Below are 27,060 nucleotides of genomic sequence, written 5' to 3'. Positions count from 1 at the left end.
TTGGATCCTAACACTAGCCAGCTATGGTACTGCGGGCACTTGACCTTAATCCTCAGTGTGTCTCAGTTTCCTCTTCTGTAAAACTGGGGGAAAGATGAGATGATACACAGAAAGAGTCTGTCACAGTGCCTGACGTGTAGTAAAACTCAAGAAATCGGCCGGGCGAGGTGGCACTCGCCTGTAATCCCAGCACTTTGAGAGGCCGAGGCGGGTGGATCACCTCAGGTCAGGAGTTCGAGACCAGCCTGACCAACATGGTGAAACCCCGTGTCTACTAAAAATACACAAAATTAGCCGGGCGTGGCGGCGTGCGCCTGTAGTCCTAGCTACTCGGGAGGCTGAGGCAGGAGAATAGCTTGAATCCGGGAGGCGGAGGTTGCAGTGAGCCGAGATCGCGCCACTGCACTCCAGCCTGGGCGACAGAGGGAGACTCCGTCTCAAAAAAAGAAAAAGAAGTCGCTCCTCATGATGTTGTTTACTTCCTGGATAGCACGTGGAGGAGTTGCCAACGCCGGGAGGCAGCGGTCCGGGAACCCGTGCTGCCCCGGCCCCGCCGCCCACACCTGAGCCTCCGTGGCGCCCCGTCCCCGCACCTATGCCGCGGGGGGCGGGGGCTGCGAGCGGGGGTGCGCGGCGCCGGATGAGCCTCCTGGCCTCGCCGAGGGTGTACAGGGGGTGGGAGAGTCAGGCCGGGGACCGAAACTTGGCTGAGCAGAGCACCAGCCCCTTTGTCTCCTCCGCCCCCTCTTCCCCACTTCCTGCCCAGCTCTGGATCGGCGGCGCGGCGCGGACTTTGTAAACACTTCGCCACTGCAGGGGTGGAGACTGGCTCTGTTCGGATGCCGGCCGGGGGGGAGAGGTGCAATCCTCTCCTCGCGGCTGGTGGTTGCGACCACCCCCACTCCCCAAAGGCAGGCTCCGGAGGCGGCGGGACAGAGCGCCTGCGACCCCAGTCGGTGCTCCGGGGAGGTCACCTGGCGAGGAGGTAGGCTTGGGTGCTGGAGAAACCGGGGTAGATGGGATGTCAGCTCAGGCTGGAGACCATGCGTTGGGGATCGGCGCTGGGTGGGTCAATGGGGTCGCCGCATCCTCATCACTTCCCAGTTGGCACCGAAAGCTTGGCTCACTTTCCCACTGAGTGAGGTGTTCTGCACAGAATTGAAGGGCAGAGAAACCCCCAAAGGCCCTGAGCCCTCTGTATGTACACACATCGGCACAACCCCCTCCAGCTGATCTGGAAGCCCCGTGGCTTTACCGGGCTGTTGGTCTTCTCATGCCTCAAAGATGGGGTGGAAGGCCAGTAGGAGGGCAGACCAGTGTGGATGGGGAGTCTGTGAGTGCTCTGGCAAGTGCACCGGGATGAAACTGGAGGGAGGGACCCTTCAGTGGTGTCTGATTGATACATAGATGATGATCTTAGCTTCTTCTGTGTCTCTTGAAGTGCCAACAAGAGGAATAACTGAATAAATTGGTTGCTGTTACTAAGGGAGCATTAAGTTACTCATTTGCATTGATTGAACACCTACTATGTGCCTGGCATTATATGGAATGCTGAGGGTGCAATGATGTTATTCATCCACAGCTAATATGGATCACAAAACAATAGACATAGACGCCAAGTACACTGGCTGGGGTGGCTGGGAAGGCTTCAGAGAGAAAAGGACATTTGAGTTGGGTTCAGAAGGATGAAAAGCATGGAAATCTTTGGGGGCACTTATTCCACAGAACTGGATTGAACCCCAGCTGTGGTGTTGGACACTGGAATATAGGGGTGACCCAGAAACAATTCCTGCTCCCTTTAATCCACTGTCTAACCATCAAGGGAATGAACAGGATGAATCCCAGAAAAGGCAGTTTTCTGGGCTGGGTCCCAAGAACCCAGGAATTCCCAGCTGGGTACAGCTGGGAGGGTCCACCTGGGGGTGATGTGACGGTCCACACAATCCTGGGCACCCCCTCCTCATCCCTGGACTCTGAGACTGTTTCCTCTGACGAGTCCTTGCCCTCTGCCTACCACCTCATTTCTCTTTGGGACCAGACGTGGATAGAGAAGTGGATCTCCCTTTGCTTCCTCACAGATTCTTCTGGCCGTTCAATTCTGGGGCTCCTTCGGGAAATGACTGACACAGCAATTTATGAATTCATTCAGCACCTATTTGCTATGGCCATACTCCATCTGCACAGGCTATTCCCACAGCTGTTGGGGATGTCATGGTAATCAAATCAGAGTTTCTTCCCCTGGAACTTAACACTGAAAGCCTCTGATAATTGTAGCAGAGTCCTAGTCTATGCCAGTTATTGAGATCATGACCTCCATGGTCCCAAACATCTTCTCCTTCCGGCTTCCCCTTCCCTCAAGGGCTTAGAATACTAGCTAACAGTTACATAACACTGTCAGGTACTCTTCTAAGTGGCTTAGAGATCATATCTCATTTAAACCTCCTAATATAGTCCTATGAGGTAGGCATTAGGATTCTCTCCATTTTATAGACGAGGAAACGCAGGCACTGGAGATAAGTAATCTTCCTTCAGACACAAGAAACAAATGGCAGAGCTGGGATTTAAACCTAGGTCACTTGATTTGGGAGGCTTTATTCTTAACCGTTAGGCTAGCCTGCCTCCTTCGCTGACCACAAAAAATGTGCACTTGAGCCAGGAACTTAGGAGTTTCCTAAAGGGAGTCTGTGGTCCTGTATCTTGGATGATACAGCCATCTGTTAGCTGAGCCATAGGCTGGTACTGTTTACAGTGAGCCCAGCAGGCCTGGAATAGGGTTGTGGGAACTGCACAGAGCTGGTATCCTTTCCTGATGGCTGTGTGTGTGTGTGCGTGCGTGCGCGTGTGTGCGTGCACACAAACGTATGAATGTTTTCCCCTGTGTAAGCCTCACTCAAAGGGAAAGGGGGAATATGAATAAACTGGGAGGAATGAACTAAGATTATATTCAAGAAAGAACTTCTCAACTTGGACGTGATGTGCCAGAATCTGGGGATTTGGGAAACCAAGACACCTCTTTTGTTGGGAATTAAGAATAGCAGAGATGCTCACATTCTAGATGTGCATTCCAGCTTGGTAGATGAGTAAGGAAGATGGCCAAGGAGTGGGTCCAGGCTTAAGATGCTCACACCTCTCTTTCCCACAGCTCCTGCTTCCAAAGCTGCATCTGTATATCCTACCCAGTCCCTCCAGACAGGCTGGGATAATGCTGGTGATGCAAGCGAGAGCACAGGACAGTTTCCATGGATTCCAGCCCCTTTTCCACCTCCTTTCTGAAACGCTTTTAAATTTCTTACAAGGGCCCTCCCCACAGGTTTGGGGAGGCCTTGAGGCGGTCCCTCTCTGCCTGCAGTCAAAGCACTTCGTGCATCTGTCTTTGAGAAAGGGATGTGTGTTGGGGGCATGGGTATTGATGCTGGGAGTCGAGGGTGGGAACTGGGTGGAGGGTGGCTGCACTGAGAAAACGGGTAAGCAGGATGTGAACCTTAAGAACTATAAACCTCCAAGCTGCTCTTCTCCCACGCACGCACCTTCCTCCCTCACTCGCTGGTAGGGTGGGGTGCAGCGGAGCCCTTGGCACGCCCTGGCCCCCTGCCCCAGGCACTGGCTTGGCTGTGGAGAACAGGTTGTACTCTTGAAAAACCACAAGAGGAAGTTTAGGGAGGGCTGGGGGTGGGGAAAGTTCTGGGGCCCCTGCCAAGTTTCCCTTTCCCTGCTGAGCAGTAGATGTGTTTATCTTGCCCTCAAAGACATTTAAATTTTAAATCCTCAAGTTTCAAAGAGCTGTCAAGGCCTGCCCCTTTCTAGGGGTGGCAACAGACACTGCTAGAAATGGCATTGGAACAAGTTACCCATCTGTTGGAATTCACCTGGGATTCGTGCAGGTTGAGAAAGGCTAATTCCAGAAAGTCTCTTCTTTGGCCCCTTCACTTTTCTCTTCCCCAAAGCATTTCCTACAACCTTTAAACTCAGAGGAATGTGGCTGTAATTGCCACTTAGGAGCTGAATGGTGTTGTGGGAGCTGTCCCTAAGTTTTTACCTGTACTGTCTCATTTAATATTTATTCACCACAACTCTAGGTAGTAAACACCTCTATCTCCAATTTACAGATAGGAAACAGGCTCAGAAAGGCAAACTTGCTCAAAGTAATTTAGCTAGTAAGTGGCAGAGCTTGGAGTTGAACAAGGATCTATCTGATTTCAAAGTCTAGGCTCTTTACTCGTGAATTAACTCTCAGTCTGAGCATTGACTTTCCTAATATATCAAACACTGAGACAGGGAGGCTGAAATATAAAGGGATTTTTTTAAATGCTGCTGCTAGTATGGGAGAGGGATAGAATTGGAAAGGATTCCTTGGAAGTTAATGTATTTAAGAAAGGATAGCCACCGGGCATGGTGGCTCACGCCTGTAATCCCAGCACTTTGGGAGGCCAAGGTGGGTGGATCACGAGGTCAGCAGTTCGAGACCAGCCTGACCAACATGGTGAAACCTCATCTCTACTAAAAATACAAAAAAAAAAAAAAAAAAAAAAAGTTAGCCCGGCGTGGTGGCACGGGCCTGTAATCCCAGCTACTCAGGAGGCTGATGCGGGAGAATCACTTGAACCCGGGAGGCGGAGGTTGCAGTGAGCCAAGATCACGCCATCGCACTCCAGCCTGGGCAACAGAGTGAGACTCCGTCTCAAATAAATAAATAAATAATTAAAAGGAAAGAAAGAAAAGAAAGAAAAGATAGCCAAGTTAAAAAAAGATGCAGGAGGTGAGAGGTCAGGTCAAATTCTGGAAGATTGCAGCAAAGGGGAAGATTTAGGAGGAATACTATAGCTGTATGCAAATATTTAAAAGTTTGCCCTGGCAAACCTTGAAGTAGGGGGTTAGTGGGACTAGTGGAGGCAGATTTTCAAAAAACGTAGAACTTTCTAACAAATGGGGCTTAGAGCTCTTGCTATAAGAGGGGCCTCTGCCAGCAAGACGACCTCAAAGCCCCTTCGCCTGTAAACCCCTGATGTGATTTTCCCCCTGCTTTCCTCTTCTATGTCATTCTTTGCTCTCCCATACTCCCTGGCCCATGGTAGTCCCTGATCGTCCACCAGGTGGAGCTGTTGCCCAGTGTGTCACCCTGGGGTGACTGGATTGGGTGAAGAGTGTTGCCCGGTTCTTCAGGCGCTGACTGGTTTCAAGGGGCCTCTGCTCCCAGCCCATCACCAGCTGTTTACACACCGGGGCCCAGAGAACTGCTTTTGATCCAGCAAAGCCCCCATAAAAGGTGCTCTTCTGTCTTGTCCAGGCTCCGGCCAGAATGTGCAGGCCTCCGCCTCTGCGGCATACACCCGTCCCCAGGTCAGGGATTTCTTCCACATCTTCTCTTTCCCCTTCCTGACTGTCCTTTCCCTTTGAGAGAGAGGGACCTGTGTGTCCAGAGCAGAGGGCAGGACCAACGGCCCTGCGAGCCAGCAGGGTAGCTAATGTGGCATGGCCTTTTATGCCCTTCAAAGGGCATGACACCTGTGTCATCTCCCGGAAGGGGCCTCAGGAGCCCCACCTCTCTGAAACTATTTGCACTCAGTGGCCTGACCAGTTCTCCCACCCTGGGTGAAATTCCCCAGGACAGTCGTTCCTGAGGTGAGGGCTGAGGGGTTATCTCTGGAAGGAGAGGGTTGCTGGTACCTCCATCGTTGGCCCAGATCTGCTTGCTGCCTGCTCAGACCTTTAGAGAGGCACAGAGCCACTGGGCCTCCAGGGACACAGAGGCAGAGCCCAGAATGAGCAAGGACACCCTGATTTTTTTGAGACAGGGTCTCACTCTGTCGCCCAGGCTAGAGTGCAGTGGCGTGATCTCGGCTCACTGCAGCCTCGACTTCCCAGGCAGAGTTGATCTCCCCATCTCAGCCTCCTGAGTAGCTGCGACCACAGGTGTGGCGCCACCATGCTCAGCTAATTTTTTATTATTTTTTTGAAATGGAGTCTCACTCTGTCGCCCCGGCTGGAGTGCATTGGCACGATCTTGGCCCACTGCAACCTCCGCCTCCCAGATTCAAGTGATTCTCCTGCTTCAGCCTCCCAAGTAGCTAGGATTACAGGCACCTGCCACCACACCCAGCTAACTTTTTGTATCTTTGACGGGGTTTCACCATGTTGGCCAGGATGGTCTCGAATTCCTGACCTCATGATCCATCCGCCTCGGCCTCCCAAAGTGCTGGGATTACAGGTGTAAGCCACCGCGCCCAGCATACTCAGCCAGTTTTTTGTAGAGATAGTGTTGCAGTTTCACCCTGTTGCCCAGGCTGGTCTTGAGCTCCTGGACCCAAGCAGTCCTCCTGCCTCGGCCTCCCAAAGTGCTGAAATTACAGGCATGGGCCACTGTGCCTGGCCAGAGACACCCATTTTGCAGGTGAGCAAACCAAGGTACTGAGAGGTCTAGCAGCTTGCTTCCGTACACACAGCCCATCTGTGGCTGAGCTGGAAGTCTGACTCAGCCATTTGGCTGTAACATTTGTGCATGTAACCACTAATCTGTGCCATCTCTCATGGAGTGGTCGAGAGAGCCTCTATAGACAAACGACCCCACTTCGAGTCCTAGCTCAGCTCCTTTCTGGCTGTGTGAAAGTTTCTTTGTCTGTAAAATGGGCATAACTATAGACCCCACCTCTCTGGGTAATGGCGAGAATTAATAATAACCAATATTAGTTGAATGCCTACTATATGTCAGGTATCTTTTTTGCATCCTCACAGCAGACCATGAGGGAGGCATTATTATTCTGCTTTTTATACATAAGGAAACTGAGGCACAGGGGAGGCAGAGAGACTGCAGGATTAAGACTTCCGGCTGGGCGCAGTTGCTCATTCATGTAATCCCAGCACTTTGGAAGGCTGAGGCGGGTGGATCACCTGAGGCCAGGAGTTCGAGACCACCCTGACCGACATGGAGAAACCCCGTCTCTACTAAAAATACAAAATTAGCTGGGTGTGGTGGTGCATGCCTGTAATCCTGGCTACTCGGGAGGCTGAGGCAGAAGAATCGCTTGAACCCAGGAGGCAGAGGTTGCGGTGAGCCGAGATCGCGCCATTGCACTCCAGTCTGGGCAAGAAGAACGGAACTCTGTCTCAAAAAAAAAAACCCACTTCCGAGCCTACACTTCCCTAGGATTATGAGGCAGTACACACAAAGCCCTGCTGAGTGGTGGGCAGGCCATACGTCCTTTGAGTGATAGCTGCTGTCATTATCACCATATCATGGGCATCATCGTCTCCCAGACAGAGGTCCTCGGGGTGGATATGGGGCCATCTAGATCCAAAGAGACAGCCCTGGTTTCTTTCCTCACCATCCCACCTATGGCTTCATGTTACCCTCTTTTCTAAAATAAAAATCGGTCCACAAGTTCTGGCCTGTGGTCAGACAGTTGGACAGAATATTTGAAGCTGGGGCTGTCCCAGAAACTCCCAGTTCTGGCCCCAGCTTTTGCTGCTCCAACTCACCCTCCCTCTTGTTCTCTGTTCTCTTCCTTCTCTGCTGTTCCTCCCTGCCACCTCCCCTGAGGTCCCTGAGTTCTGGGAAAGGAAGCCGGAGCAGGGGCCTCAGACAGATGCAGACCTTGAGCTCCAATTTGGGCTCCAGATGGAGGAGGGAGGACCAGCCAGGGGCAGGAGCATGAGGCGCAGAGGGCCCCCAGTCCGCCTGTCCCTGGGAAGACGTCTGTTTATTATTCGCAAAGTCTTAAGCTCTGGTTTGTTAAGCTTTGCCATGCTGGGTGCTGTGGAATCCACTGGGAATAAGGCCCAGGGGAGGTTTATTCTACTCTGGCAAATGGCTATCACAAAGCTGTCTTTGGGTTATAGAGGGGAGGAGTGCTGTTTCCTCCCAGCAGCGGGCCCCTAGGATGCAAGGCTGCCTTTTCCTTTCCTCCCAGCTCCATTGTCTTTTCTGTAAGCAGTGTCTGCTATAGAACCACAAACTTGGAGACCCTTCAAATGTGGCATCTATTTTCATCCTGGGGTTACAAGCCCTCAGATGTACTGAGTGACTGAGCGTAGGCCAGGGCATAGAACATGCTAGTTTTCTCCAGGCCTTCTCTTCCTTCTTTCCAGTCAGCTGGTACCTGCTGGTCCTGGGGGAACTCCCATCTTTTCTTTGAATTCTACCTCTAGGACCCAACTGAGTTTTTCTCTCATATCCCTTGATCTCCGAGGGTACAGCCTTTTCCGGCCTGGGCCCAGCCTTTTGGGTTCTTAAAACTTTTTACAGTCACTGGACTTGAGCTGGGTGCCTCCTGGGTGGTCCTCAGAAAGTTTTTCCTCCCCCCTGTTTCTTCTCTGCCTTTCCTCTGACACAGGTTCTAGAAGTCATTTTTGGTGCTTCTTGTGGGAATCTGTTGTGTGGCTTTTCTCTGAATCCTCATGTGTTCCCAGACACATGGCACTCAAGATGTTGGTGATAATAATAGTGCATCTTTACACAACACTTCCATGTGCCAGGGGCTGTTATAAGTGCTGCCATATCCTGTATGCCATTTGTACATAAGTCAGTTTATAATAAGTATGGATATTTATTAATCCATTTCTCAGCTATTCCTCACAAACATATCCTATGAGGTTTTTTTTTTTGTTTTTTTGTTTGTTTGTTTGTTTTTGAGATGGAGTCTTGCTCTGTCACCCAGGCTGTAGTGCAGTGGCACGATCTCGGCTCACTGCAACCTCTGCCTCCTGGGTTCAAGCAATTCTCTGCCTCAGCCTCCCTAGTAGCTGGGATTACAGGCACCCACCACCACACCCAGCTAAATTTTGTATTTTCAGTAGAGACTGGGTTTCACCATGTTGGCCAGTCTGGTCTGGAACTCCTGACCTTGTGATCCACCCGCCTCAGCCTCCCAAAGTGCTGGAATTACAGGCATGAGACACTGTGCCTGGCCGAGGTTTTTTATTTCGCAGATAAAGCCCCTGAGGCACAGAGGTTAAGTATCTAGTCCAAAGTCATATAGCTGGTTGTATTGAGAGCCTGGTGGCTGAAATAACTCTGACCTCAGTCAGACTTTTCTTTTTTGTTGTTTTTGTTTTTGTTTTGAGACAGAGTCTCGCTCTGTTGCCCAGGCTGGAGTGCAATGGCACGATCTCAGCTCACTGCAACCTCCACCTCCTAGGTTCAAGTGATTCTCCTACCTCAGCCTCGTAAGTAGCTGGGATTACAGGCTCCCACCACCATGCCCAGCTAATTTTTGTATTTTTAGTAGATACAGGGTTTCGTCATGTTGCCCAGGCTGGTCTTGAACTCCTGACTTCAGGTGATCCACCCGCCTCAGCCTCCCAAAGTGCTGGGATTACAGGCGTGAGCCACTGTGCCCGGTTCAGACTTTTCATGCATACTGTGTGCACCACACACGTGTGTGTGCACATGTGTATCCACCTACCAGGGAAAGTGTGAGATTACACTGGGTTCCCTGTTGAGACATTGTCACGTACACAGTCTCAGGACTAGTAGAGCAGGCTGGTAGGCCCCTGACTGCCTGTGTGCGTGACATGCAGGGATGCATGGAGATGTGATGGTGTTGACACGAATCCCCCCGGGCAAGCCCAGAGCATCCTGGATCCCCCAGTGCCTTCTGGCCAGTGCTTTAGGATTGTCCACTAAGCCAAGAAGGTGGAAGGGAAGGAGCAAGGGTGCCCCAGCCCTGCCACAGCAGGAAGGTCAGGTGTCACACACAGCCCCGGAAGCAGGAGTGGGTGGTGGTGAATGTGAGCTCTGCTAGGTGGGGCTGGGCCCTAACCTATCTGGGGAGCTCTGGTTGAATCAGCCCAACCACAGCCACCCCAACTGCGGCAATGGTGCAAACAAGCTTTTCCTCCAGCTGCCCCTCCAATGCTCATTTTCCTTTCCTCGCTCTTGTATGAGACTCAGGCTTTGGGAGGAGTGTGCGATTAGGCCAGCAGCTGAGAGCGTAAGTCTGGAGGGGGAGGTTCAGCTGGGTCCTAGTGCAGGACCTCTCACCTTGGCCTTCAAGTGACACCTGAGACCTTCACCCAGCAATGGGTGGCAGCCCTGGCCTAGAGGGGATGCCACATACCCTGTCCAGAGGACAGGACTACATGGGTCGAGGACTCCTGGGCTCAGTCACCTAGTATATTCATCCAACATCTGTAAGTCTCAGAGGTCTTGGAACCATTCACTTGTCCATTCTTCATGTAGTGGAGCCACATTTGACGCAGTGTTGGGTTCAAGGTCAGTGTAAAAACAAGACACACATCAAAGTTACTATTAAAGTCTCTATTTTAAAGAGACTGCTCATAAAACACAGGATACATGATTTGGACATTCTCTTCCATTTCTAAGATTCCTCAGCATGGCCAGTTTTTGTTAGAACACAGGCTCTGGTCTTTGGTTAAGCATTATGTTAAGCCTGGGTGAAGGGATCACATCATATAAATAGTACATAGGTTTCTGTGGTTGGTTGGTGTCTCTTCCAGTAGATATAACTGAATTTATGACCGTTAAATATGCACATTTAGGAATTCAGTATGCATACTTTTATGGTCTAGCTGGGCCTCAAGAAAGGTTTCAACTACAGTGCTGTGGGAATCTGGAGGAAGGAGTGGTTGCTTTTGCATGGGTTAACCAGGAATTTCTTCTCAAAGGTGCCATTTGAGGAGATAAAAGAAGAATGGATTAGATGAGAAATTATTCCGGAGCAGTTTTAAATGGTGGTTGCTTTTGGGTCTTTTTACTCTTCTGAATGTTCTGAGTTTTTTACTGAAGGCCATATTATAGAAATAATTTTTATGTTATTTCTATGGCAATTATTAGGCTTATTTCTTATTCTTTTTCTATAGTATTACTGATTATTTCTTATTTCTAAAAGAACTGGTGGTTATTTCTATAATCACTATTATTTGTAGAACAATAATTATTTTTGATATGCCCACTTCTTGCTTTTTTTTTTTTTTTTTTTTTTTTTAAGTTGAGATGGGGTCTCACTCTGTCACCCAGGCTAGAGTGTAGTGGCACAGTCTCAGCTCACTGCAGCTCCTGCCTCCTGGGATCAAGCAGTTCTCCTGCCTCAACCTCCCAAGTAACTGGGACCACAGGCACAAGCCACCACGCCCAGTTAATTTTTTGTATTTTTGGTGGAGACAGGGTTTTGCCATGTTGCACAGGCTGGTCTTGAACTCCTGGGCTCAAGCGATCTGCCCACCTTGGCCACCCAAAGTGCTGGTATTACAGATGTGAGCCACTGCACCCTGCCCTAATATAGTTAAAAAAAATCCAGCAGCACAATGGGGCCAAGAGGTAAAAATGTGAATAAGGGTAAAGAATACCAAGAACTAGATAACCAGGCTTGGAATTGGGCATTTTATAGACTGACATATTAGGTCTACTGCAGCAATTTTTAAGCCTTCTGATCTCAGGACCACTTTACATTCTGAAAAATTATTGAGGATCCCAAAGAACTTTTTTTTTTTTTTTTTTGAGACCGAATCTCACTCTGTCGCCCAGGGTGGAGTGCAATGGCGCAATCTCGGCTCACTGCAACCTCCGCCTCCCGGGTTCAAGCGATTCTCGTGCCTCAGCCTCCTGAGTAGCTGGGATTACTGGCATGTGCGACCACACCCGGCTAATTTTTGTATTTTTATTAGAGACAGGGTTTCACCATTTTGGTCAGACTAGTCTTGAACTCCTGACCCCATGATCCGTCCGCCTCGGCCTCCCAAAGTGCTGTGATTACAGGCGCATGCCACTATGCCTGGCCAGAACTTTTGTTTTTTAGGCTATACCTAATAATCGGTGCACCCGATATGGCATTCCCTGGAATAAATACTATAAGCTTTTGACTTGTCCCTCCCTATACCTGTTGATATTTTGTTTCTGATAAAAAATTTGATATGAGAAATTTTAAATATTAATTTATTTAAAGTAACAATAAGAAACTCATTGCATGTTAACATGAGCATTGTAAATTTTTTTTGGCCAGGCACGGTGGCTCATGCCTGTAATCCCAGCACTTTGGGAGGCCGAGGCGGGCGGATCACAAGGTCGGGAGATTGAGACCATCCTGGCCAATATGTTGAAAACCGTCTCTACTAAAAATACAAAAATTAGCTGGGCATGGTGGTGCATGCCTGTAGTCCCAGCTACTTGGGAGGCTGAGGCAGGAGAATCGCTTGAACCAGGGAGTCGGAGGTTGTAGTGAGCCGAGATCGTGCCACTGCACTCCAGCCTGGTGGCAAAGCGAGACTCCGTCTTAAAAAAAAAACAAAATGGCCGGGCGCAGTGGCTCACGCCTGTAATCCCAGCACTTTGGGAGGCCAAGGCGGGTGGATCATGAGGTCAGGAGATTGAGACCATCCTGGCTAACACGGTGAAACCCTGTCTCTACTGAAAAATACAGAAAAATTAGCCAGGTGTGGTGGCGGGCGCCTTTAGTCCCAGCTACTTGGGAGGCTGAGGCAGGAGAATGGCGTGAACCCGAGAGGCAGAGCTTGCAGTGAGCTGAGATCACGCCACTGCATTCCAGCCTGGGCGACAGAGCAAGACTCTGTCTCAAAAAAACAAAACAAAACAAAAAACCCATAAGCATTGTATTTTTTTTAAATGAAAACTATTTTCCAAAACAAAAATAATGAGAAGTATAGCCTTGTTTTACATTTTTGCAAATCTCGTTAATGCCTGACTTCATAGAAGACAGCTGGATTTTCATCAGTTTCTGATTTAATCTGTTGCAGTATGTTTTCATTGATGTATATGAAGAAAATTTGGCCTCAGGCAGGTATCTCATTAGAAAAGAGAGGACTGGCCAGGCACAGTGGCTGATGCCTGTAATCTCAGCACTTTGGGAGGCCAAGGCGGGCAGATAACTTGAGCCCAGGAGTTGGAGACCAGCCTGGAAAACATTGCAAAATTTTGTCTCTACAAAAGACCCAAAACTTAGCCGGGCTTGGTGGTGTGCACCTGTAGACCAGGAGGAGGCTGAGGTGGGAGGATTGCTTGAACCTGGGAGGTAGAGGCTGCAGTGAGTAGTGATTGTGCCACTGCACTCCAGCCTGGGTGACAGAGGGAGACCCTGTGTCAAAAAAAAAAAAAAAATATATATATATATATATATATATGCACTCCAGCCTGGGCAACAAGAGCAAGGCTCCATATATATATTTTATATATATATATAAATAATAATTTTTAGGCCAGGCATGGTGGCTCACACCTGTAATCCCAGCACTTTGGGAGGCCGAGGCAGATGGATCACTTGAGGTCAGGAGTTCAGGACTAGCCTGGCCAACATGGTGAAACCACATGTCTACTGAAAATACAAGAATTAGCTGGGCATGGTGGCACATGCCTATAATCCCAACTACTTGGGAGGTGGAGGCAGCAGAATCGCTTGAACCCGAGAGGCAGAGGTTGCGCAGTGAGCTAACATTGGGCCAATGCACTCCAGCCTGGGTGACAGAGCAAGACTCTGTCTCAAAAAAAAAACAAAATAATAATAATAATTTTTAGGCCGGGCGTGATGGCTCACGCCTATAATCCCAGCACTTTGGGAGGCCGAGGTGGGGGGATCACAAAGTCAGGAGTTCAAGACCAGCCTGGCCAACATGGTGAAACCCCGTCTCTACTAAAAATACCAAAATTAGCCGGGTGTTGTGGCGGGTGTCTGTAATCCCAGCTACTTGGGAGGCTGAGGCAGGAGAATTGCTTGAACCCTGGAGGTGGAGGTTGCAGTGAGCCCAGATCGCGCTACTGTACTCTGGCCTGGGAGACAGAGTGAGACTCCGGCTCAAAAAAAAAAAAGAAAAGAAACTAGCTGGGCGCGGTGGCTAACACCTGTAATCCTAGCACTTTGGGAGGCTGAGGTGGGCGGATCACGAGGTCAGGAGATCGAGACCATCCTGGCTAACACAGTGAAACCCCGTCTCTACTGAAAATACAAAAAATTAGCCAGACGTGGTAGTGGGCACCTATAGTCCCAGCTACTCGGGAGGCTGAGGCAGGAGAATGGCGTGAACCCAGGAGGCAGAGCTTGCAGTGAGCCGAGATCAAGCCACTGCACTCCAGCCTGGGCGACAGTGTGAGACTCCGTCTCAAAAAAAGAAAAAAGAAAAAGAAAAGAAACTAGGGTGACGCCAGTAGAAATGGAAACAAGGGGGTGATCTGGGAAACTATTTTGAAAGTAGAAGCAATGGAAATTAGTAATTATTTGGTAGGAAGATCTGAAGAGTCCTCTGCCCTTCCCCGTGAGGCACCATGCATGCTTCCGCAAGGGAGTAGGTTGCCCTGCGCTGTAGTTTGCTGCTGGCATTCCTTCTCTCCTAATAGGCCCTGTGCTCCAGGAAGAGCATGAATGAGAAGAATCAGGGACTACCCTTGAACTTTCAGCCTGGATGACTGGCAGAATATTGGTTGCATTAACAAGTTTTAAACCAGGAGGAAAAGATGGCCATTACCATTTACCATCATTAACTGAAGAATAGGGAAAGGTGTCAGGCTATGAATGGGGGAAAATAATGGGTGGACCTTGAAATATAGCACTCTTGGCAAGGAAGTGTACTTTTCTAGGTACTAAAGATTTGAGGAGAAATATAAAAAACATCTAGGAAGGATTGCTCTGTTCTTTATTCTCAAGTAACTTAAGTTCAGTTAGGGCAATGTTTTTCAAAACTAGAAAAAAAATTTGTTTAAGAGACAGAGTCGGCCAGGCGCAATGGCTCAAGCCAGTAATTCCAGCACTTTGGGAGGCCGAGGCGGCCGGATCACTAGGTCAGGAGATTGAGACCATCCTGGCCAAGATGGTGAAACCCCATCTCTACTGAAATACACACACAAATAGCCGGGCATGGTGGCACGAGCCTGTAGTCCCAGCTACTCGGGAGGCTGAGGCAGGGGAATTGCTTGAACCCGGGAGGCGGAGGTTACAGTGAGCCGAGATCGCACCACTGCACTCCAGCCTGGCAACAGAGCAAGACTCCATCTCAAAAAAAAAAAAAAAAAAAAGAGAGTGACAGGGTAGGCCAGGCACGGTGGCTCACGCCTGTAATCCCATAATCCCAGCACTTTGGGAGGCCGGAGCGGGTGGATCACCTGAGGTGAGGAGTTCGAGACCAGCCTGGCCAACATGGCAAAACCCTGTCTCTACTAAAAATACAAAAATTAGCCAGGTGTGGTGGCGGGCACCTGTAATCCCAGCTACTAGGGAGGCTGAGACAGGAGAATTGCTTGAACCCAGGAGGCAGAGGTTGCAGTGAGCCGAGATCGCACCACTGCACTCCAGCCTGGGCAACAAGAGCGAGGCTCCATCTCAAAAAAAAAAAAAAAAAAAAGACAGGGTCTTGCTCTGTAGTCCAGGCTGGGGTGCAGTAGTGCAATCGTAGCTCACCACAGCCTTGGGCTCAAATGATCCTCCCACCTTAGCCTCCCCAGTAACTAAGACTACAAGTGCATGCCACCATACTTGGATAACTTAAAAATTCTTTTGGTAGCAACAGCGTTTCTGCTATGTTGCCCAGGCTGGTCTCAAAATCCTGACCTCAAGTGATCCTCTAGCCTTGGCCTCCCAAAGTGCTGGGATTATAGGCATTAAAATTAAATTTAAAATGTTTTAATTTTTTTTTTTTTTTGAGACGGAGTTTCGCTCTTGTTGCCCAGACTGGAGTGCAATGGCGCAATCTCAGCTCACCTCCAAACCTGCACCTCCTGTTTTCAAGTGATTCACCTGCCTCAGCCTTCCAAGTAGCTGGGATTACAGTATGCACCACCATGGCCAGCTAATTATTTTGTATTTTTAGTAGAGACGGGGTTTCTCCATGTTGGTCAGGCTGGTCTCGACCTCCTGATCTCAGGTGATCTGCCCGCCTCAGCCTCCCAAAGTGCTGGGATTACAGGTGTTAGCCACTGCACCCAGCTGAAATGTTTTAATTTTAACCCATTTTATACACATGCATACAAACACACATCTATGTGTGCGTGTGTGTGTGTGTATGTGTGCATATATATACACATATATATATATATATTTTTTTTTAGATGGAGTCTCGCTTTGTCACACAGGCTGGAGTGCAATGGTGTGATCTCAGCTCAATGCAAACTCTGCCTCCCGGGTTCAAGTGATTCTCCCGCCTTAGCCTTCCGAGTAGCTGGGATTACAGGTGTGCACCATCACACCTGGCTAACTTTGTGTTTTTTTAGAGAGGAGGTTTCACCACATTGACAAGGCTGGTCTTGAACTCCTGACCTCAGGTGATCCACTTGCCTCGGCCTCCCAAAGTGCTGGAATTACAGGCGTGAGCCACCATGCCCGGCCAATATATTATAAAACAAGACTCACTGAACAATACTTACCCTGGCCACAGTTGATATACTTTTGATGTTTTAAAATTCTATTTTGCTGTTTCATTTTTAAAACGTGCTGGTCATGATTAGCTTCATGACTTCATGAACAGTAAAATGACTTGCCATTTAAAAAGCACTAAGTTGGGGAGGCATCACTCTCAAAGTTCTATTATCAGCAGAAGTGGACTGACTAATATAAGGCAAAGGGAATGTATTGGAAGAAGGTCAGAAACTCATAGACTCACTAGGAAAGCTGCAGAACCAGGCTTGGAAATGGACAAAGTGTCAGGGGCTCGAAAGAGAGAACTACAGGAAGATGAGGGCAGCTGGCTGTTACCTCTGCCAGTCTGCACATGGTGGAAATGGGTAGGTTTCTGTGGTGCACATCAGGCAGCCTGGCTCCTGGATTTACAATAGGGGAAATGGAACTCCCAGAGGGAAGTGGCTGTGCTGTTGGGGAGGGGGCTGGACACCCAGCAGCCAGAGAAGAATAAAGTCTACCAAAGGTAACAGGACATGGGCACATTAAAAAGATACCTCACTGTGAGTGGTATACTTAACATGGCAGTCTAGGCGGGCGTGCCCGTGCCCGGCTTGTGGCCTTCTCATGTGCTAAATTCTACCTTCAGAAACCAATTGGCCATAGGTATTGAAATCAAATGCCTGCAAAAGATCCCAGGCCTCTGCCTTGGTAATTCCACTTTCCAGCCTCTGTCCTAATTAAATAATTCTAAATGCAGAAAAAACCTTGTCAGCTGGGTGTGGTGGCTCACGTGTGTAACCCCTAGAAGTTTGGGAGGCCAAGGCAGGATAATCGCTTCAGGCCAGGAGTTCAAGGCCAGCCTGGACAACATAGCAAGGCCCCATCTGTACAAGAAATAAAAAAGAGTAGTCAGGTGTGGTGGCATGTGTCTGCAGTCCTAGCTACCCAGGAGGCTGAGGCAGAAGAATCGCTTGAGCCCAGGAGTTTGAGGCTTCAGTGAACTGTGATGGCACCACTGCATTGCAGCCTGTGTGACAGGGCAAGACCTCGTCTCTTAAAAAAGAGTCGGCCAGGTGCAGCGACTCACGCCTGTAATCCCAGCACTTTGGGAGGCCAAGGCAGGTGGATCACCTGAGGTCAGGAGTTTGAGACCAGCCTGACCAACATGGTGAAACCCCGTCTCTATTAAAAATACAAAAAATTAGACGGGTGTGATGATGCGTGCCTGTAATCCTAGCTATTTGGGAGGCTGGGGCAGGAGAATCGCTTGAACCCAGGAGGTGGAAGTTGCAGTGAGCTGAGATCGCGCCGTTGCACTCTGTCTCAAAAAAAAAAAAAAAAGAGTCAGTTGCAAAATATATGTGGTAACATGAAAATTATATGGTAACGTTAAGAGAAAAATCAGGATGCAAAATTGTACATATATTTACAACTCTGTATTTTAGACACACACACACAAAGACTTGAAGGAAATATACCACAGAGTTAACAGTGGTTATTTCTTGGGGGAGCAGAACTAAAAAAGTTTTGTTTTTCTAGTGCTTTTTTCACTTTTTGAAATGTTCATGAAAAATCAAAAACATGTCATGAGTTGTGTTTCCATAAGTATTTGGAAAATTAGTCTTCTTACTTTAATAGCATCTCACAGGGGACAGTAGGTGCCGAGAGTAAAGTTGGCAGGAAGGAGTACAGTGTGAAGGCCCAGAGAAGTACCCTGTGAGGTCACAGCCGCCTCCGCCCCACGTTTCCAATAAGCCTGCACTATCTGCCAGCCCTGCAAGTCCTGGGCCACCAGTAAAGTTGTGAAGTATCCAGGTGACTCTGGGGTGACCGGCTCCCGTTGTCATGGCAGTTAGGGGTGGGTGAAGTCAGGTGAGGGACAGATGACTCAGCTTCAAGCCCCAATAACCTACGGATGGGCACAGAGTGGGTCTGAAGTGGAGCACACATTTCTTTTTGAGGCCTGCTTTTCCCCCTTGTCCCTTTTAGCAGGCTGTAGCGGGGAACTAAGGTGGCCAGAGCAGGAAGTCTCCCATAGAGTCTGCCTCCCCAGCTCAGCAACAGAGGAGGAGGTGGAGTCTGGATTGAGCCCCAAGATAAGGAACATGCAGCAGCTGAAGAGGGAGATCAGAATAAACAGCTGTGCCCCCAGGAGAATGAGCTCCACATTCCACTCTTTGACCCCACCCCCAATTCCCACTTCTCCCAAGTGCCTTCCTGCACCCCACCCCCATCCACGCACACTCAGTGTTCCTACCCGCTCCAGGGGCCTCCCCTCCAGCCTTGGCTCAGCTCCCTTAGAGCTGCCTTCCTTCCCCCAGTCCCCTGAACCAGAGGCTCTGGGGCCGCTCTCCAGCTGTCTGGAAGGAGTGAGTACTCAGGACAGGTGGCCGGAGGCAGATGGAAAGGGGCCTCTTCCAGGCTGGACTCCACCTGCCGGGCTGGGCCACCCTCAGACTCTCCCCTGGGCCACTCCAGGAAGGCCTGGGAACACAAGAGGGCCAGACTGTGGTGGTGAGTCTGGGGAAGGCGAGGCAGGACCTGGGGCATAGAGAGGAGACAGTGGAGTGGTCCTGGAGGCCGAGTCTGTGCACATCTGGTCAGCCTCACTGTGGGTGGGCCTTGCCCTCCAGGAGCCCACAGTCCAGTAGGGGAGGTACCTACTGGACACAGCAGGTACCAGATGTGCCTCCTGAGGTGGTCTCTGCACAGCTCTGGGAGGTCATGCCTCATCATAGCCTCATCATAGTGTCTAGGGGTATCCCCAGCTCCAGAGAACCACCAGAAGGCTCCATATTTCCTGAGGGTTCAAGTCACTGCCCCAAACACCCCATATTACTTTCTAGACATACTACCCTGGGATTTAAAATTTAAGAGAAGGAGCAGATATTTCTGTCTCCTGGAGCTGGACCAATTCCTCAGGCCACCACAAGTATAATGAGCACCCCTTCTTCTGTGCTACCCCCATACCAGCTCCAACCTGAGCGGCAAGACCCAGATGGACATGGGCACCTAGGGGCTTTGGGGCAGCACTGGTTTACCACGTGTCCCTCCATATCCTGAAGATGTAGGCCTCCATGGACACACCTGTATTCCTGAGCTTTGCATGGCCTCTGTCCTGGGTGCACAGAGGATTGGACCCACAGGGCAGATGGGTGAGTGTTTGCCTCAGGTACATTGGACATCTTTGCCCTTGGTGGGAGAATGGTTGAAATAGGGAGGCATGGTGCATTCCAGAGGCTGCCCATTGTCCTGGCTGTCTGCAGGGAGGGCACCCCCATCCATCCCCAGTGCCCAGTGAGAGGAATTTTTTTTTTTTTTTTTTTTTTTGAGACAGAGTTTCACTCTTGTCGCCCAGGCTGGAGTGCAATGTTGTGATCTTGACTCACTGCAACCTCCACCTCCGAGGTTCAAGTGATTTTCTTGCCTCAGCCTCCCAAGTAGCTGGGATTACAGGCATGCACCATCATGCCTGGCTAATTTTGTATTTTTAATAGAGACGGGGTTTCACCAAGTTGGTCAGGCTGGTCTCAAACTCCTGACCTCAGGTGATCTGCTCATCTCGGCCTCCCAAAGTGCTGGGATTACAGGCATGAGCCACTGTGCCAGGCCCCAATGAGAGTATGTGTGGGGGTCTCACTGCCCTCTTAGTCTCTAATTGCTGGCAACCTGGCATGGTGCCACATCACTGTATTTAAATCCCTCCTTTGAGGCTCCCAAGGCCCTCTAATGTCCCACATCTTTAACAAACTACTGGACAGGTGTCCCCTTCTATAGCCACTGCCAGCCAGCAGACTCAATAAATATATGTTAATAATAGCCAGGACTAGCTACATAGTTTGCAGAGCCCTTGTTCAAAAACTATTAAGAATTTCAAGGCTGCATGCAGTGGCTCATGTCTGTAATCCCAACATTTTAGGAGGCAAAGGCGGGAGGATCTCTTCAGGCCAGGAGCTCGAGACCAGCCTGGGCAACATAGTGAGACCCTGTCTCTAAAAAATAAAAAATAAAATAAAATAAAATTAAAAAACAAAATAGCTGGTGGTGCCTGCTTGTATTCCTAGCTACTCAGCAGGCTGAGGTGAGACAATCACTTGAACTCAGGAGTTCAAGGCTGCAGTGAGCTATGATCATGCCACTGCAATCCTACAGTCTTGGCAACAGAGTGAGACCCTGTCTCTTAGAAAAAAAAAAAAAAACAGTTTCAAGATGGTGGTGACAGAGCATTAACCAAGTTTGGGACCCCTCCTGAGCATGGGACCCTGTGTGGCTGCACAGGTCACATACCTATTTGGCCTTGATAACAGCGAACACGAACATGTATTGAACACTTGCTGTGTGCCAGATATTGTGCTGGGCTGGATGCTTACCACGCATAATCTCATTCCTTCTTCTCAACAGCCCTGTTATCCCTACTGTGCAGATAAGGAAACTGAAGCTTTAGCTGAGTCATCTCCCTTGCTGAGGTCATCCTGCTCCTAAGTGCTAGAGCTGGGAACGGAACCCAGCTCATCTGTCTTTGGAGCCTGAGCTCTTTACCCATGCCTGTGGACAGCTTCAGCCTTCAGTGGCAGGGAGGCTGCTGGCGGAGGGCAGCTGCTTCCCTTGCCACCTTCTGCCATATCATGAGCAGGAAGGAAGATGAGGCAAGAAATAGCAGCCGACAGTGTGGCAACGGTGACCGTGGTGGTAAGGGTGTCCAACCCGGCAGAGGCGATGGGCAGACAAAAATGAGATGGGCACAGGAATTGTCTGAGCTGGAGGCAGCTGATAGATAGCACAGCTGTGCTCTCCACACCTCGCCCAGCATGGCCATCGCCGAACCCACTCCTCTCTCTCCCCTGATGTCACCTCCAGCTCTGCCTCTCTCTTCCTCTTTATGGCCACAGTTTCCTCTCCCCAGCTCTGTCTTCCACTCCTTCCCTGGCCACCCTCCACCAGGGAGGTCATCAGGTCTCCTCTCCAGCTGTGTCCTCAGTATTCCCATACTTAGCATCATAGTAAGAGCAGCCACGATTTAGTGAGCACCTACCACATGCTAGGCACAGTGCTAGGGACTTTACAAGTTTGTAATCTTCTCTCCACAAACCTGTAAGCAATTTTTACCCCCATTTCATAACGGGCGGCCGGGCGTGGTGTCTCACGCCTGTAATCCCAGCACTTTGGGAGGCCAAGGCGGGCAGATCACCTGAGGTCGGGAGTTTGAGACCAGCCTGACCAACGTGGAAAAACCCCGTCTCTACTAAAAGTACAAAATTAGCCGGGTGTGGTGGCAGGAGCCTGTAATCCCAGCTACTTGGGAGGCTGAGGCAGGAGAATTGCTTGAACCCGGGAGGCGGAGGTTGCCGTGAGCTGAGATTGCGCCATTGCCCTCCAGCCTGGACAACAAGAGCAAAACTCTGTCTCAAAAAACAAAACAAAACAAAAAAAAACACTGAGGCTTAGAGAGGCTAAGAGATCTGTCCAGGGTTACACAACTGGTGAGCAGTGAGGAGGAGATTTGGGCTCTGGTGTTAAGCCCACACACTTTCTGCCCTCCTTACCACCTTCCCCATAGGACGGGTTGGCCTGAGTACAGTGGTTTCCTGAGCAGGGAAGGAGATACGCAATTGAGAAATGGTCAGTTCGAGGGAGGAATAAATTGGGTATGGTGAGAGAGACATTCACCTCCAACCTCATTTGGCATTAGGTGGGGGTGGAGTCAGGGGTGTCTTTTTTTTTTTTTTTTGAGATGGAGCCTCGCTCTCTCACCCAGGCTGGAGTGCAGTGGCGCGATCTCCGCTCACTGCAAGCTCTGCCTCCCGCGTTCACGCCATTCTCCTGCCTCAGCCTCCCGAGTAGCTGGGACTATAGGCGCCTGCCACCAAGCCTGCCTAATTTTTTTGTATTTTTAGTAGAGACGGGGTTTCACCGTGTTAGCCAGGATGGTCTTGATCCCCTGACCTCGTGATCTGCCCGTCTCGGCCTCCCAAAGTGCTGGGATTACAGGCATGAGCCATCGCGCCCGGCCTAGTGGTGTCTTAACCACCTGGAAGGCACTCAGACACTTGGGAAGCTGGCCTGATGGAGGTGAAGGGCTGGAGACATGGATGAGGACAAGGCCCCTTTTTCACGCCTTTACCCATCAGCATCTTGGCACCAAAGAATGGGCTGGGATAGGCACTAGGGGAGGTTAGGCTGCTGTAACACAGACTCCAACAAGAGTGGCTTAGCAAAATGGAAATTTCTCCCATACAGATCCGGGTGGGTGATCTGACCCCTTGGTGGTGTTGAGGGCCCAAGCCCCCCTCCTGTGCCCTTGTGTGTGGGAAATGGCATCCCACCATGGCTGCTGGGTCCGTCAGCCAGCCAGTGGGGAGGGAGGAAAGTGATGAGAAAGAAAAGGCACTGCCCTTCCTTTTCAGAGCATGACCTCAAAGTTGCCAGATGACATCCCTTTGGTCACCAGCTGATCACATGCCACACTTAGCTGACAGGGAGTTTGGGGAACATACATAGTGGAGCTTCTAGTACCAAAGGTACAAGACGGGAAAGTGGATTTTAGGGGACAGTTGGCAGTCTTTGCCATGAGATCTAGATGAGAAGGGTATGGGGAGCCTGTGTCATGTGGGTGAGGATGGCTTTCCTATGGGGACCTGCTGGGAGAAAAATGTTCCTAGCTGGACTTCTTTTTGTGAGGGGCCTAGAGCAGAGGGACCAGAACCCCCTTGGCTAATGCCCTCACACTGGACTCCCTCCCCTCTGGTCAAAGGTGGAGGGTCTGATTCTCCCTCGCCTTGACCAGAGGCCCCTTGGAGGTCATCATGGAGCCCTTCTTCCAGGAGCACCCTGTAGGATCAGGGTGAGGTTCATTGAGGAGCCCCATATTTTCCCCTTGGCAGGGGGGCGGCGGGGGGAGAGGGTCTGCGCTGTTCTCTGATGAGGTAGAGGAGGGTCATGTCTCCATCCCTTAGAGAGGTCGTTGAGAAGGTCAAATGTAATGTGAGCAGGGTCGAGGCAGGGAGGTCAAGGTTTGTCAAAAATAGGGGAAAAAGAGGTTTATTTTCGAACAAGACCTAACAATTGACAGATAGCTTATCCCTTTGATCACCAGTTGGTCACAGGTCACATTTAGCTGACAGGGAGTTTGGGGAACATACGTAGTAGAGCTCTTCTCTGGAGGTGGGAATCTCCATGTGGCTAGAGGCTGACAGGCAGCCTTGTGGGTCCAGTGCTAACTCATTCATTCACTCACTCATTAATTCACTCATCCGCTCAGTGTCTGTTTATTAAGTGCTTACCATGGATACACCGGGTACCATGTTCCGTGTGTGTGAAAAAGGAAAGAACAAGATGGGCACAGTCCCTTACCTCTGTAGCTTATAAGCCTTGTTTTCCCTGGTTCCCTTTCTGCCTCCCTGGGGTGGAGAGTCCAGGCCATCACAGCTCTGAGAGAGCCACCCTTGTGACTCAGAGCCCAAAAGGCCCTAAGGGAGCCCATGAATGCATCTGATAGGCCCTCACCTCTGAGCCCGCCATCGTGGGGCGGCCGGGGTGCAGGATGGGCCAGAGTGCCGGAGGGGAGGGCAGTGGAGCATTGGAGGTGCGGTTTCACTTCCCTCTCACACCAGGCGTGGAATCTGATTTTTCTCAGTTGGTGAGGTGTGTGACTTCTTCTGTGAGCTGAGGGGAGATGTCCTCACTCACCCCTCCTCCAACTCTAGCTGTCCCTCCAGTGTTCCAGGTTGGATGGGATCTCTCCTTCCCATTCTTCCCATTACCCGTGGCCCTAGTTCACCAACTGCACCTCTTTGCTCCAGGAAAGAAGGTGGTGTGGCAATTGGAAATCTCTGTGGAGACACTTCCTCTGTGAGGCCTTGGTCTCTCAGACTTCTCCCTGGGGCTTGGCTTCCTGGGCCCCTCTTGGCCTTGCTGGAAGAGAGGCCCCCCTGCCCTGGCCTGCTCGGAGAGCTGTCAGGCTCCCTGTTTCCTCTCACAGTTAGATCCCAGACCTTCTGTCTGCCTGCGTGCATGGGTCACTCTCACTTTATTCCCCAAGGCATGGCCTCATGCAGGCTCTGCTTTCCTCCCTGGATTTCTTTTTTATTTTATTTTATTTGACTTTATTTTTTGAGATGGAGTCTCACTTTGTCACCCAAGCTGGAGTGCAGTGGCGTGATCTCGTCTCACTGCAACCTCCACCTCCTGGGTTCGAGCGATTCTCCTGCCTCAGCCTCCCACGTAGCTAGGATTACAGGTGTGCACCACCACACTGGGCTAATTTTGTATTTTTAGGAGAGACGGGGTTTCTCCCTATTAGTCAGGCTGGTCTTGAACTCCTGACCTCAGGTGATCTGCCCTCCTCAGCCTCCCAAAGTGCTAGGATTACAGGCATGAGCCACTGCACCCAGCCCCTTAATTTTGTATTTTTAGTAGAGACAGGGTTTCACCATGTTGGCCAGGCTGGTGTCAAACTCCTACCCTCAGGTGATTCACCTGTCTCAGCCTCCCAAAATGGTGGAATTACAAGCGTGAGCCACCATGCCTGCCCTGCTTGCCTGGACTTCTGAGTGGCCCCAGCCTCGCAATGTCACTTCATGCTTTCCTGCTACTGAACAGTGCCAGTGGCATGGCTAAGGAGAGGGACCCTCCTCATCATTGAGGGTGGACTGAGATCCTCACAAGATGCAGGTTCTCCTTCCATGTCACTGGAGGTGCATAAACCCCTCTGCCTCTTCCACACACCAGCTGTGTTATCAGGGTGAATTCTTTTTTTTTTTTTTTTTTTTTTTTTTTGAGACTGAGTCTTGCTCTGTCACCCAGGCTGCAATGCAGTGGCGCTATCTCCGCTCACTACAAGCTCCGCCTCCTGGGTTCATGCCATTCTCCTGCCTTAGCCTCCCAAGTAGCTGGGACTACAGGTGCCCGCCAACATGCCTGGCTAATTTTTTGTATATTTAGTAGGGATGGGATTTCACCATGTTAGCCAGGATGGTCTCGATCTCCTGACCTTGTGATCCACCCACCTCGGCCTCCCAAAGTGCTGGGATTACAGGTGTGAGCCACCGCACCCAGCCATGGGGTGCATTCTTAACCTCTCTGTGCCTCAGTGCCCTTATCTGTAAGTTGGAGATAATAATAGTGTCCACCTTACAGGGCTATTAGGAGGATTACATGAGTTGTTAGGAGGCTTTATGCACGTACAGCACTCAGAACAGTGCCTGGCCCTAATAAGTGTATGTATTAGGCTGTTATTGTGACACAGGTGTTTGCCTGATGTAAACACTGGCAAAACTTTTAGGCCCCAATGCTAGTATATCAACCTAGGGATCTAAGCCAAATAAAATAATAAAACCTTCAGAGTCAGTCTTAACGTACAGATTCCCCTATTGTACAGTTAAGATGGTCAGTGACAGGGTCAGGACCCTGCTTGCATCCTGTATTTTTTGCTTTTAGTGTTGGATTTTGTACTTAGTGGGTGTTTAATAGATGATAGATGGCGGATGGATGAGTAGATACAGACTGGCATTCACAGGTACCCAAAGGATACGGCTACCCTAGTTATTATAATATTTAAATACTACCAGTTCTCGCTATTCTCACCAGTTATATTCTGTACAGTCACCACGAACACCAAACTGGTGAACACTGGCCCATTGCTCCTAGGGGAAATACAGGGTTAGGTTTCTGTGAGCCACTGGTCACAAGACTTTCATCAACTAATCAATACATAACTTTGTTTTCTGTGTGTTTCTGTTTGAAGACACCTTATTGAATATATAGTTAACTCATTAACATTGAACTCTTGCCCCATAGCACGATAATTCATGCCCAAACAAACCTGATCTAATGTATTTTCTCTGTAAGGCGCATACAGTCATCTTGTACTTGGAAACATTCGCCAGCACGTCAGCCCTAGGCTCGGGGGCCATTTCAAACAGCGAAATCAACAAAAAACCCAGCAATGCAGAAAAGGTGGCACTAAGTAGACTGTGACAAGGACACTTGTTTACATTACGAGAGCTGAAACAGGCAGAGCACTGCCCTGTCCCACCTCAGCCAGGAACATGCATGTTGGGTGACTCAAATTTTTCATGGCTTTGCGCATGTCTGTGAAAGATGACAAAGCACCTCAAGTATTGATTTCGGGGTCACAAATTTTAGCAAGGAGGCAAATTCACACATACAGACTCCATGAATAATGGGGATTGGCTGTACCCGTACATGGTCCCCCTCTTAGTCCTATCCCCACAAGATGCAGCCATCTGCATATCTACTGCTTGGCCCAGCATGGGGCCTCCAGCACCCCGAGCCAGCTCTTAGGCCAGCGCCATCCCACTTGTTGACTCTCCCATCTCTCTCCTGGTGGTATAAATGTTGCTGCCCTGGCTGCACTGGCAGAGGGGTGAGGAAGCCCTGCCCTGCCACCTTTCCCCTTACGCTACTTCCCCACTGCACATGGGGCCTCCCTTGCGAGCCAGACCCACGCATGTGTAAAGGAAGGCGGGATGACACACAAGCAAAGGCCACCTGTGACTGCTCCAGGCCAAGTGCTGCATCAACACCTGGGGAAGACCCCCTGGCGGTTGGGGGGAGCCTGTTTTGACCTGATCTTTATTTACCCCTCAAAGGAAGTAAATAAATAGCTCTTTGTTTCTCTTTGTGGATGTGCCTGTACCACACTGGATGTGCCCGCTGCACACCGTTAAAAACCATGACCCAGCCCCAGAGGAAGTGGTAATACAACGATTGTTTGTTTTATTTTCCATTTATTCTTACATCTCCTCCCCGC

General features: G+C 50.0%; 1 protein-coding gene across 2 annotated transcripts in view; it reads left to right on the top strand.

Annotated features, from left to right (window-relative positions):
- The first annotated feature begins 591 nt into the window (after positions 1-591).
- CCND3 (cyclin D3) overlaps positions 592-27,060 on the top strand; it is a 111,772-nt gene continuing 85,303 nt past the window's right edge. Inside the window, exon 1 of one of the 2 annotated variants that reach the window (XM_016955479.3) lies at positions 592-985. The gene's annotated coding sequence lies outside the window, so the exon portion shown is untranslated. The remainder of the gene's footprint in view (positions 986-27,060) is intronic. The other variant, XM_016955480.3, reaches the window with a different exon arrangement.

The sequence above is a fragment of the Pan troglodytes genome, chromosome 5 (genome assembly GCF_028858775.2).
Source record: "Pan troglodytes isolate AG18354 chromosome 5, NHGRI_mPanTro3-v2.0_pri, whole genome shotgun sequence".
In the NCBI taxonomy this organism is placed as follows: Eukaryota; Metazoa; Chordata; class Mammalia; order Primates; family Hominidae; genus Pan; species Pan troglodytes.
This window is presented reverse-complemented; position numbering and strand designations above follow the sequence as displayed.